Source organism: Convolutriloba macropyga, chromosome 11, assembly GCF_964194025.1.
Source record: "Convolutriloba macropyga chromosome 11, txConMacr16.3, whole genome shotgun sequence".
Lineage (NCBI taxonomy): Eukaryota > Metazoa > Xenacoelomorpha > Acoela > Convolutidae > Convolutriloba > Convolutriloba macropyga.
Genome location: NC_134478.1, coordinates 11,521,502 through 11,536,080, shown reverse-complemented (window position 1 = coordinate 11,536,080; position 14,579 = coordinate 11,521,502). Strand labels below are relative to the sequence as shown.

Below are 14,579 nucleotides of genomic sequence, written 5' to 3'. Positions count from 1 at the left end.
TTCTAAGCGGTGAATTTATGTAAGTTCACCACTAAGTTAAGCGGTGAATTTATGCAATTTCATTGCATTCACCGCTTATCTTAAATAATTTGGACAATTTTTTTCAAAGCGGTGAATTTATGTAATTTCACCGCTAAATTCAGCGTTGAAAATAGGTAATTTCACCGCTACCAGGCAATAAAGGTTTCTTCACCGCATTCACCGCCTGGTTTAAGTAATTTCACCGCATTAACCGCTTATCTTACAAAATTTTCCGCATTCACCGCTCATCTTACATAATTTTGCTTTGAATGGCGGTGACACCTCGACCCGGGAAAGTATAAGCATTTCCCCGATTACCCCCCCCCCCCCTCACCATTTCGCAACTAATCGTACATCAGTTTACCTCCCTAGACAATTGCCATTTTGGGGGTAATCATGGGGTAATTTCGACACGGGACACTGAAAATACCAGGTGAGCGTATGGCATAAATCTGAACGCTTAGGTTTGTAACTGAAGAAGTTTGTGACATGGATTTTCAATCAGCGTTACAGGACAAGCAAACTGGTAAAACTAAAATTTCCCCCTTCATTCTACTTGAAAATTGAATCATTGCTTCGATATAAGATCGGCCTGTTCGACTGTCAAGGCTGCATCACTAAAAACTATTTTGTATTTGCGGCACTATTCTATATATTCACGATTCCAGCTATTCTATCTTCGTTTGTTCTCTACATCAGATCCAAGGTTTATTTGAGTGCTAACGTTAGCCAGCAGTTGACCGAAAGAGGGAAGCAGCTGAGGAAAGCTTTTGGTGTAATCGCTGTCCTTTATTCTGTGTGTATGATACCGTATGTAATTGCCACACCAATTGAGCAATACTTCAATTCAGAGCATGACGATGCTAATGACTTCCGGGCAATTGTCAACCATGGTAAGTTTCTAAACCTTGTAAGAATCACAAAATTTTAATTAAAGAGATGACGAACAAAATTTTCCTCAAATGTGCTAAATTTACAGGTTTACCTAATTGAAGTGTGTTGAATTTGTTGGAGATTGAATTTATTGTTCCGACCCCACCTGTTGGGGGGGGAACTATATATTTAAATGAGTTTTTTTTGTTCATTCAATTTTGGCCAATCGATATTTCCATCTTAAAGAGAGGTGAGTGGTAAAAAGCTCATTAAAAAGCTCATCCAGAGTAGAATTCGAAAATATAACATTTTTTTAATTGCGTTTTTTTTTTCGAAGAGTTATCGGAGTTTAAAATTTTTTGTGAACCCATGGTATTTGACATATGATCAAAGTAAGATTTTTTCTATTAAAATATTAAGGCAAAATTAAGTTTTACACTGAAAAATCAAACAATTTTGAGTGCCTAATAGACGGCAGGCAATGAACAGGCTAGTTATTGTCTCATAGGGATTTTTACATGAAAAAAATTGAATTCTATTTGAGAGCTCTTTTTTGTAATCATTTTTCATTTTTTGTTTCTTTTTAAGTCGCTTAGAAACTAGTCAGCTTTCAAATCAAGATTCCGTGAAGTCCAAACCTCATTTACACTCAAATGATGCCCAATCAACAAGTAATTCGTTTTTAAGGAGTCGCGCATGTTAATTATGCTTCGATTTTGAATTTTAGTAAATCTTAGCTCAAATTTGAACTTCATTTTGAGATTTTGAAATTTTTTGTAGTCCTATAGCGATTTCTTTGACTAGATTTCCTCTATCTAGTGCTTTGAGTGGGCAGCTAGTTGCTTTTAAGACTTCGAAAATATTTTTTTGATTTTTTTTTCAAGTTTAACCGATTGTAAACATATTTCCGGGTACTTGTAAATCAGTCTCAATAATGACAGGACCACTTTCTTTTCTACTGCGACCAAAACTAAGTTGGTGAGAGGTTTAATCATCTACCTCATTTCTCAAAAAAATTTTTGGATATTTTTTCATATCTTTGGTTCTTTTTTACAATCTTGACGTATCATCCTAAAAATGACTCTTACCATTGGCTTAGAGAAGGAGTTCAATTGACCTTAAATAAAATTTTCAGACAAAACTTATGGTTTTTTTGGCTTTCCCGCAGTTTTCTAAAGAAATTTTGTTTTTGCCTGTATTTGCTGTCGTTTTTATACTCATAAGACTTTTTGTGATGAATTATACATTACTTAAGAAGAACAGATACCATTGTTCTCCCCAGAAGGCATAAATTAGAACTTTTTCTGAATTCGGTTGAAAGCTACTGAATTTAATGGCTTTGATTAGTTTTGTTGTTTCAGAATGTTTGATTAGATTTCTTGTTTTTTTTGCACTTTTGATATAAATAACAATCACAATGCTGATAGAATCTTATTTGAAAAATAGGCTTTTACTGATTAATTTATTTTTAACTATCTGGACACTTTTCTCTTTCAGTTTTTTTAATTTGACTGTTTTTTATTCTTTATGTAGTGAAACTTTTTCTGAATGTCAAGATTTCTCGTAACAAATCAAATTTTTCAAAGCAGTTAGTGTGTAGATAAAGATATTAAAATTTCTGATAGACATTTCCAAAATTTTGAAAACTTTTCAGTTTTTGTTGTTCTTTTTTTGTCAACTTGTAACTTATTTTTGTCATTTAGAGGGTCCATCCGCTTCCAGCTAATGCAAACATTAACATTTTTGTTGATATTATGTTGTAACTGTTGTTTTTTTTTGTTTTGCGATATGCTTTTTCATAAATATTTTGTGAGTGGACAATGTTTGTGTTTCTTTTTGTCTTCTATTAGCAAATGCGCGAAAATAACATATCCCAATGATTTTTAAACGAGGCCCTGTTGAACATATTTCAATCTTCAGTATAATTTTAACTGATTTAGTATATATAACAATTAAAAATAAACACAATATTCACTTAATGGCTAATGATTTTAGTCACCTAAAAATTTAAATTTTTGGAAATTGTTTGTATTTTTTGAGTTAATTTGCACCTTAGTCCGTTTCTTTGGCATAGTCTAACCAAAGACAGACCCTATTGGTTTCCTAATGACGTTTTAGTAAATTTATCTAGAGATTTTTGTTAAAAGCTTCTGGTTTTTAAAACAATTGAAGTTAACTGTTTTAAAAAAATTAATTTGTTTCTGAGTTTCGCCTCATTATTTCATCCTTTTTTCGACTTGATACTTAATCTTGTTAGAGAAAAGTCACATCTGCTTTAGGAATAACAAAAAAAATTTGGTGTAGTTAGGGTTTTGTCTGATTGTAGTTTGACTAAGTTGTAGGTGCTATTAGATGTACGTATTGTGTCTTTGCCGTTAAAAAATATTATCTTTATGCTTGCTTTGTTTCTTGTTTTTTTTTAATCGTAGTGTTTTTAATGGTAGATCCCGTGAGCGCTCTAACGAAGTTTGATTTATCTAAGTCAATTAGTAATTGGGGTGTCTTAAGGACTTCTGTAAACTCAAACACCTGTTTTTGATTATCTCTTCATTTGGTTGACAATCAAGTTAAAACTTTTCGCTCTCGGAATTTTTTGAACTTGCTGTCTTTGCCTGTATTTTTTATTGCTTATGTAAAAGTAAAATTCTTTCTAAATGCTGAGAGTTCTCATAAAGTAATCAATAAGAATTGAATCCACCTATTCAATGCAACCAGTGTATAGCTAAATGTCTTAAAGTTTCTGAGAGATGTTTTCAAATTTTTAAAATTTTTCATTCTTTTTTGCTTTCTTTTTCAACTTGTGACTTATTTTTTATCATTTTGGTCCCATCCGCTTTTTTGTCAGGAAAACCGTGACGATATTATGTCACAACTGTTGTTTTTTTATTTGGAAAAATGGGTTTTCATAAATAATTTGTCATTGGTCAATATTTGTGTTTATTTTTGTTTCTTTTAGCAAATTCGCGTAATAACATATCTCAAAATATTTTCAAACGATGCAAAGGTGAACATATTTTAATCTTGAATAAAACTATAACTGATTTAATTTAAATAACAATTATAAAAATGACAAAAATATTATTTAATACCTAATGATTTTAATCATCTAAATAATTTTTTTCTTCGGAAAATTTTGTGTTTTTTGAGTTACTCTGCAACTTAGTTTGTTTCTACGGGTTAGTCTAATCAAAGACAGGCCCTATTGGTTTCCTAATGACGTTTTTAGTAAATTTGTTTAGTTTTTTGTTAAAATTAACTGATTTTTTAAGACATTTGAGGTCAATTGATTTTAAAAACCGTTGATTTGTTTTTGAGTTTCATCTCAATGTTTTTTCTTCTTGTCGGCTTGATACTTAATCTCGATTTAGAAAAGTCACATCTGCTTTTTGAATAAGAAAAACTAAGTTGGTGTTGTTAGGATTTTGTCTGATTTTAGTTTGATGTTGTTACTAGGTGCTATTAAATGTATATATTGTGTCCTTGCCGTTTCAAAATGTTTTGTTTATGCTTGTTTTGTTCTTTGTTTTTTAAATCAAAGTGTCTTCAACGGCAGATGTCGCGAGCGCTCTAATGAGGTCTGGCATTATGTAAATCAATTAGTAGTTTGGATATGTGACGTTTTCTTTAAACTCAAACTTCTATTTTTGATTATCTCTTCATCTGGTTGACAAAAAAGTCAAAACGTTCCTCTCTCAATATGTCAATTTAACATAATGTCCTTGTCTTTTCTTAACTTTGTATGTATTAGTTATTTTTTTCAAAATGCTGAGAGTTCTCATACGCTTATCATTGAGGATTAAATCAACTTATGCAATGCAGTCAGTGAATAGCAAAAAGTCTTAAAGTTTCTGATAGATGTTTTAAAATTTTTTAAACAATTTCTCGTTTCTTGTTGATTTTTTTTCAACTTGTATCTTATTGCCATCATTTAGAGGTCGCATTCGTTCCTTTGTAAGGCAAACTTTAACTTATTTAATGATTTTAAATCGTAACTGTTGTGTTTTTGGACAAAAAGCGCATTCATGAATAATTAGTGAGTGCTCAATGTTTGTGTTTCTTTTAGTCTCTTTAGCTAATTCGCTTAAAACATATTTCAATGGTTTTCAATTAAGACCCAGTTGAACATAGTAAACCTTTCAGTATATTTTTATGAAATATACTAAAATATTTATGAAATTTTTATGAAATAGAGACAAAACATAATTTTCAGATAATAGCTAATGGTTTTAATTACCCAAATAAATTGTCTTTTTGCAATTGTTTGTGTTTTTGAGTTATTCTGCATCTTTAGTTTTTTCAACAGTTGAGTCTAACCAAAGACAGGCCCTGTTCTTTTCCTTATGAAGTTTTAGTAAATTTATCTATCAATTTTTTTCTGAAAAGCTATGGTTACCTAGCCTCTTTAAAAAAAATCCCGTCTATTTGCAATTACGAAAAATTAAATTTGTGTAGTTTGTATGATTGTTATTTGACGTTGTTACTAGGTGCTTTTAAATTTAGATATTGAGTTTTTTGTTTTTTGTTTTGCTTGTTTCTTTGTTTGTTTTTTTTTGTGTTTATATTAATGGTAGATCTTGTGAGCGCTCTAATGACGCATGATGTTATCTAATTCATTTAGAAGTTTGGAATTGTAACATTTTTTTCAAAACTCAAACATCTTTTTTATCATCTCTTCATTTGTTTGACAATTAAGTTAAAATGTAAATGAGCTGGGGTCGGAACATCGTATCCCAACTCATATTTACAAGCCTCCTGAATGAATTTAAATTCACGCATGTCCAGTTCAAACTGGTCTTGTTTATATGTTTTTACCTCCACTATATTGTGGTTTTACCTCCACCAAATGTAAGTATTAAAAATTTGCTTGATACATGAAATGTCGCCAAATTGTATCCATAAAACCTTATTATTGGTTTATCTATTGAAAGTTTGAAATATATCAGAAGTTCGAAGCCCCGTCAAATTTTATTGAAGAAAGCTTAAAACTTAAATATCAATTCTGTCACAAACGTCTTGTGAGAATACTAGCAATACATTAAGTTCTTTTTATGAGGCATAAACACAAGTCCGAATTCAAGTATGAATTTGTGACTAGGTATCGCCAATATTGCCAACAGAAAACTAAACCAGCGTTAAAATTATCTAAACGAAGGTTTAGCATTGGAATAGGTAACAAAGCCTAGAACCCAACATTGGTGTAACTTTTGAAAACCATATCTATCGACTCTATAAAGTCTATGCTCTACTCATATGATTGGTTGCATATATGTTCCACAGATAATATGAATCTCGTTTTCATCTTAAAATATTAGGTTGTAATCTGTAGAATTATAAAATCGTACATCATGCATTGACTAACTGTTCCGAGCCTATCGATCTGACGTTTTCAAAGGCATTACCGATCAACACTGAATCTTTCATATTTGAAGATGCTAGAATATTTTTCTTCTTAATACTGCTCGAGAATGTAAAAAATCAGAATCAAACAAATTAATGACCAAATACCCTATCACAAATTTAACTAAGAGATGTACAAAATGAAAGCAAAAAATTTCTCGCAAAAGGCACATCCAAATATTGTAAAAAATGACCCATTAAATTCTTGGCAAGCATTGCCTCCTTTATAAAGAGAAAAGGACCAGCTGTTGTTCGCTTAACAATTTGTTTATCATCAACTTTCAAAATGAAATGCACAATTTTGCCAGTTACTTGACAACCAAATCAAGGTCAGAACTCGGCACTGTTTGGCCTGTTTTTGTATTTTTATTGCTCAATTAGCATTTCATAAAAATGTACAGAGTTTTACAGACAAAAGGTTAAATTGTTACGGTTTTCAATCAATACGTTTTGCTCCTCACATGATTATCTAACAAAACTAACCTCGTGATTTAAAAAACGTTTTTTAAAATTCAATGTTTTTTTAATATGCAAGCAACTCAGGATCAAGATAGTATACAAAAGCTGTAAGAAATCTATCCTTATCTAAAACAATCACCGATATGATTGAACCAGTTAAAATTGATTGAACTCAATTTAAGATATCTTTATTTACTCATTTAATCAAACTGAGTTTTTAAAGAAAATTTACATAATAAAATTGTGGATTCTTTATTTTGATTTAATTGACAAAGTTTCTCCCCATGTTATCGATAGTTTGCCAATGACAGTGGTTGCTTTTTGTGCTTTTAACGCAGTTGTTGAAAATGCTAAAAGTTGCCTGCTTACATTCGCATTATCCTTTTTCCCTCCAGATTTATTATTAAAGACAACGTCATAAAGTAGTTTCGAAACCCTCTAAACTTTTAAAGCTGAGAACAGGCTTCTTAAAGTTGTGAAAACACAAGAAAACCTCCAAACTTTAGATTTGCTTCATGGTCTCATTTTATTTTCTAATCTCAATCGGAACGTGAAAATGTTTTGATGATAACTTACAAAATTCAGACACAATATATATATATATATATATATATATATATATATATATAATTTTTTGTATGTCAACCCAATATAAGACCTAACTAAGACCACATGGATCTTGCAAACAAACCAAAAGCTAAGTAACCGCAATTAATTGTCATGGTTCTGAATACAAACCAATGAATTCATTACCACAGCCCTACAATTCTGCGACGGAGAAGAGAAACTATAGATACTGTAATTAAATAGGATCGCAGGCAATTTGGTATGTTAAATCATAACAGATTCGACTTAATTTTCCTTGACTTATGACTATAGAAATCATACTAATAGAACCAACCGCATTTAACATACAAACCACTAGACTAATACAAAACAGATAAAGCTCAATATTTTTTTTTGAGAAAACCCCAGTAGACCTAGTCAAATCCATAGGCGATCCTCAGAATTTGAAGGACAGACGAATTATCATTAGTGTGACGTTTACGTTTTATTATAACTCTTGAAAAAGCATACAACTCTTCTTTTTATTTGTACTGAAAAGCGCTCTCTTCAAAGAAACGTAACACAAAATTAAACGAATTTCCGTGAAAATTCTTTTCGAAACTGTCTTTTTTTCTTGATAGAATACTTGTTTATCAAACAAGCGTTCCATCGACAAATGATTTACTATTTTGTTGTTCTGATACAGAAGCAGTTCGTAGAATAATTACCAGAAGCGTTTAATACCGAAGCTGTTCATCAACGCATTTGTCGCCCTACCAAAAAAAAAACAGAGCCAGTTGAGTGCAGTATCGTCACAATTGAGGAGATTTACTTCTTAAGACTACGACTATACCAAAAATATTCTAAGTGAATAATTTTTATCTGACGAAGTGAGACGTATATTGAAGAATTATAACTCCGATATTTTGCTGTCATTTGAAAATCAACTTGGTATATATCAAGACTATCGAAACGCGGGAGATATATGGGGCATCCAGTCATCGCCCTGCTCACCAGACCGTCATCCACCAACACCACTGAAAACAGTCAGGATTCCAACATCCCCTTCATTACCTTGATTCAAGATCCACTGTTACTCTGACACCAATTTAATATTTGAGAATTATGAGATAAAATCCGATCTCTTGCAATTTTTCCGTTTGGCTCATATCATTTTTCCGTTTGGCTCATATTTGAAAATGCACGACAACAGACGACCTAAACTGATTCGAAATTACCCAATTACTCGAAATATTCAGCAATGTGTGTGTGCAGCGCTGAAAAAAAAAGTCGAAAAGACGACTAGCTAAGAAAATTCTTTAACTGATAATCATTTGACCTAACAATTCTTTACCAAGCGAGCAGACTTGGAATCAGAGCTTTTTTAACCCGCAATTATGTTTATCTATCTCAATTTTCAGATTGGACAAGTTCGAAGATGTTGGGAAAGAACATAACACGGAGCAGGAAGTCTATTGAGAGCTCAACACTATTTCAAATAACTTCTTTATAGAAAGCAAGGGTGTAGGTAAAAAAAACTTTGTGCTCAATTTTGTTGCAAAAAGTTTCCAAAATTAGATCAAATTGAATAATTTGTTTTGCCTATGGTATTATCACGCTAGCCCCTCTGTCTAGAAAGCCGTCAGACAGTTTAAACTTATCATAAGTTAAAAATGTCTTTATAAAAAACACTGAAAATGGAAAGCAACAAGAGTTCAGAAACTGTATATCATCATCAAACTACCTATGTATTAGATAAATTTTCATAAAAAAAACTGGTTTTCTGAATCAAATGGGAAGAAAAAATTTCGTGATTTTTAGTCAATCTTCGACCCCAAAAACTGTGTTCAAGACAGTTTTGGGGATGGAACCGATGATTCGAGTTAGATTTCTCAGACAACAATATTCAGAAAACATACATTCCCCCCTCAAATTAAACTGCATCATTGAAGAACAACAGCACAGTTAATCAAACTTGTTAGGTTTTGTTTTTGTCAACAGTTAAAATAATTGAAAAGTAGTTCAATTATTGTGAACAGCAACGGTTTTGCTGGTGAGTACGGTGTAAGAAAGGCCGCTCCTCATTTTTTTTAATTCAATACCCATTCTTGTGAAGAGTCAAAGAGAAAGTCTCGGTTCAATCATGCAATTTGTGCCGCTCCTTTGAAAATTTTTTGAACATATATGAGTCAGTCTTTTCATAAGTTGTTTAAGTTGCACCAATCAAAGTTTATCAGTTTTGGGAAAATTGTCAGAGTAATCTACAAACTGTGTGTTTTCGAGTAAGTAATCAGCATGCTAGGCAATTTTTCTACCTTGTTTTTTGTAAACTCTACGTAAACAGCTACAAAGTTATGAGGAGCAGCAAGCTGCATCAAACATGTGTCGCCAACTTCTTAATTAAATGTCATTGATTAGTAGATATACAGTCTCACGTACGCCCCACAGTGAGTGTTACCCATTTATGAACAAAATTGTTCAAAAAATTCAGATGCATTTGTGCAAAAACCAATAGCTAAGTAACCTCAATTTTCTCGTTGTTGCATACAAACCCTTGAGTTAATCAAAATCAAAACCAGCCCACAATTGTGCGTGGGAGACAATAAACTAGAGACAGTGTCCGAAACTAGGATCTCATATATTCTGCAGGCAGTTTAGTAAATTAAATCAAATAATATTTGAACTCAACATCCAAAATTTGTGAATTTGAAAACAAAATTAAAGGATCCAGACGCATTTTACATACGAACTAGAAGAATTATTTAAAACAGACGTGACCCAACATTCATGTATCATTCATATAAGAAAACAAAACACTTATAGTTAGTTTGAATTTCATAAACCATATGTACCAAAGATGTAGACCCTATGCTTTATTTGTGTCTTTGGTTAAATATATGTCACATAGAGAAGGTGAAACGCGTTTTATTTTTGAAACGGTATTAAAAAATGTGTTAAAGCGGTCGGAATTTATTTTTATTTCTCCGTTTCACTTGCACTGAACAGTTTTCTCTTTAAAACAACTCTAAAAAATCAAAAAGAGTTTCCGGTAAAATTCAATGGGCAACTATTGTTTCTCTTGATAGCATATTGTTTTTTTTTTACCACACAAGTGTTCTCCCCAAGAACGTTTTCTGTTTTGTTGCGCTAATACAAAAATATGCAAAACATTTTGTGATACAATTACTTTTACTGCCTGATACCGAATCTGTTCGTCAACGATTTAATCAATTTTACCCCGCCTTACAAAAACAGAGACGGCTGAATTCAGTATTTTTAATCTAGAGGAGATTTACTTCTGAAGACTATACCAAAAAGACTCTCACTGAAGAAATTTTACGTGACAAAGTGATACGTACATTGGAGAAGTAAGACTCCGAAAGTGCGCTATCATTTGAAAATCCGATTGATATCTATCGAGACAACAAAAACCCGAGAGATATGTTGAGCATCATATCATCAGCCTTTTCATTAGACATTTAGCCACCAAGACCACTGGAGCCATTCAGTTTAACAAAGCAACTGCTGTATACTCATTCAGTTTTCCAAAGCAACTGCTGTATAAACAAGCTCAACTGTATTCCAACACCAACAAAATTTTCGGTCTATGATGGTTAAGAGAAAAAGAATCAGAGCTCACACTAATTTGCGATTGCAAGTTTGTTTAATATCAATTTCTTTATCTAGTTCAGACTATAGAACATCTGAACAACAGACAAGCTCAACTGCTTTGAAAACTCCATTTTATTCGAAAACGCGATGATAGTGTTCCGTGCAGCGATGAAAAACGACAGCAAGACCCTTTAAGGGACTCCTTTATCTGCTAATCATTCGACTTAATATTTATTCTCAGTGTTTGCTTTTTTGTTTTGTAACCATCCTTTTGGTTAGCGTGCTGAATGAAACGTGTTAAATGAATGAAATATTTTGTAATCAACAGCAATTTTTCAGCCAGGAGTTTTCTTCTTTGACAGTTTTTTAACCCTATTTTTCTTCTTTATCTCCTTCAATTTTTCTTTATATAACAAAATTAAAGTCATATTCCAAAACGGACAATTTCAAACAAGTTGGAGAAATTATATATAATACGAAGCAAGAGGTCTATTGATAGCGTCCCATTAGATAACACTATTTTTTTCAAATAGTTTCTATTTACGAAGCATAGGTTTAGGTAAAAATATTCTGCGCAAACTAATTGCAAATAAAAAAACCTTTGCAAACTGAATAAATTGTTTATTTCTGGTGGTATCATACTAGCTCTTTTGTTTGGTATAACCTCAAATATTTTAAACTTGAATCAAGACATACTTTTTTTCAGAAATATTGAAAAGGAAAAAAAATGATTTCAAGCAAGATATAAATTTTTTGACATATCTTTCAATAAATTTTTTTATCGCAGCAAGAACCCAGAAACCATATAAACAAGTTACATGTGCAGCAGATCAAATTTCACAAAAAAATAAAGTTTGTTTTCTGAAAAAAAATTGAAGAAAATCAAAGTTTGCAATTCAAGTTTTCAGCTGAACTTTGACCACAGAAAATATGTTCCACAAAAAATGAGGATGAAACCGATCGTTATATTAGATCGTCAGACAACAAGCTTAAGTGAACTCACCACTCTCGTCAACTTAAACTTAACCAACCATGTGGAAATTAGTCATTATTTAAGAACGAGTTGGCGACTAAATAGCTTAAATAGTATTTCATGGAGATAAATTTACGCTTTTTCGGCGGAATTTCAGTCATTGTCGCAATCTTGTCTTTTTGGACGTGAGGGCCAGGGCATTATTTAGCAATGAAGTTATCTCAATTAATGATAAGGTAGCCTGATTTTGTGAAAAAACCAATTATTTGCAGCTTGGAGACAAAATCATTCCATACCAGCTGTCAACGAATAATGATTGCAACAGGCAGTTTGATATAAGTGGTCATGTGCTGGCTGATGATGATTGATAATTACCTACGTTTTTGCTGTTAAAAATGAGAAGATTTTTGTGTGTCTGATCTGATGCATTACTGCCGTGGAGCGTTTTCTCCTATGAGAGCTAACATTGTAAGACGCACCAATCATCATTTCACTTTTTGCAACGATAACCGGAAGATTTTTTCAATTTGATTTGCTTTCTGTGCGACTGCAATTGGTTAACACGATGAGAAAACAACAACCGAACATCACAAACATACAATTCTTCATTTTTTCATAAAATCAACAAAAAGGACAAAAATTAAAACTTTGTTATAACAGTCAAAAATTCTGATGAAATTGAATGATAATTGTGGTTATAGGTAAGTTTTTGAGCTGTACTGATGCAATTAAAGGGTTAGAATAATCTGTACAAACATCCCATGTATCACAACGACTCATTGTTTAACAAATTCTCATTTTCTCATTGAAGAAAAGAACATCAATTAAAAATAAAATCGAAAAACCGAAAAAAAACGAGTTTTGTTGAAACTAAAATGTCGAGGTGAACTTTAATTTTACTCTGATATGCTTCGATTATCCCATAAAACATTTCCAAATAATATCTATTAAAGCTAACAACGTTCCGTTCTTCCTTTCTTCACATGAGTTTTCCTAATAAAACGAAAAGAGAAAAACAATTTTTGCCTTGTCAAAAAACGAGTTTTGTTGAAACTAAAATGTCGAGGTGAACTTTAATTGTACTATGATATGCTTCGATTATACCATACAAATTTACAAATAATATCTTTTAAAGCTAACAACGTTCTTCCTTTCTTCATTTGAATTTTCCTAATAAAACGAAAACAGAAAATTAATTTTGCCTTGTCAAAAACGTTATGTGGAAAAAATTAAGCCTACTTCAATTTTTTTTTCAACACAAGTTCAATATATATATATATATATATATATATATATATATATATATATATAATCATAGTTTAACGGTGAAACGGGGAAAATAGTGAATTAGTAAATGCTCGCTCTGACCAACTGCCCCGTTGAGAAGGCCCATTGGAATAGAAAACATCCAACAATTCCAAAATTTCAATGAAGCTATGATGGCAATGATTGAAATAGCCGCAGGTTATGATAGTTTGATTCAAATTTTACAACCGATTTGATGTCTTTATACGAAGGGTATTGATACCTTTATTCTGATTACTCGCTTGATAAAAAGTAATCCGAACAAAAACTCCATGAAAAAATTCAATTAAGTTCGCTTTTCAGAATTGCCAGGAATATTTGTGGTTGTGTGAGTAAGGCAATGCAAAGCTTACAGAACATCTGGTGTGAAAATACACCTGTTACTTTCAACTACCAAATACACAAAAAAAAAACAATCGAGCACGAAGAATTTTCAATTTTATTCCTGTGGTTCGACACGATATACAAAGCTCTGTCTTGTAAGACAACTTTCAGATGCAGAAAACCAATTGAGCTGAAAAAACATATTGGCAACCATCATCAATGTTTTGCGCAGCCAATGATATCAATGCTTTCCTTACCTGCCTTTAGAAATCAGTTCCAACCAACCCGAATAAGGGCAGAGACAGGTAAAAAAAATTGCAGAGTCACATTTTACTTCCATCAGCAAATGGGATACTGACAGAGAACTTGCTGAGTTCTTTCTCCCTCACTAACCGCAATTAGATTAACTTTGGTTGTTGTTAAACTATGTGAAGTTTGTGATTTCCTACTGTTGTGAAATCAAACTCAAGGAGCTTTTTCTGTTGCTCATCTCCAACTGCGGACACCACGTCAAAGCAATGATAACGTCAACCAAACTATTGCAACTTACAGAAAACCAATAAATACGCCGGTTTAAAGCGAATGAAATAGCACCGATCTTCTGGACGAGCGTAGAGACGTTGATAGTAATCACGACATTAACGTTTTCTAATTGTAGCGCTTGAAAAAGTTGTGAAACTAATTGTAACCTTTGCCTGCTATATTTTTCTATAGCTTATGCATAACGTTTTTAGCTTCAACCGAATCGGAAGAAGCTACAACACACTAAAAATTTCAATCGAAACCTAAAAGCAACCCCACTTTCATCAACCAACTGCCCCGTTGAGAAGGCCCATTGGAATAGAAAACATCCAACAATTCCAAAATTTCAATGAAGCTATGATGGCAATGATTGAAATAGCCGCAGATTATGAAAGTTTGATTCAAATTCTACAACCGATTTGATGTCTTTATACGAAGGGTATTGATACCTTTATTCTGATTGCTCGCTTGATAAAAAGTAATCCAACAAAAATTCCATAAAAAATTCAATTAAATTCGCTTTCCAGAATTGCCAGGAATATTTGTG

General features: G+C 32.1%; 1 long non-coding RNA gene across 1 annotated transcript in view; it reads left to right on the top strand.

Annotated features, from left to right (window-relative positions):
- The first annotated feature begins 790 nt into the window (after positions 1-790).
- Positions 791-14,579, top strand: part of LOC142349525 (uncharacterized) — a 30,027-nt gene continuing 16,238 nt past the window's right edge. The window contains exon 1 of the long non-coding RNA XR_012760829.1: positions 791-914. This is a non-coding gene — a long non-coding RNA (uncharacterized LOC142349525). The remainder of the gene's footprint in view (positions 915-14,579) is intronic.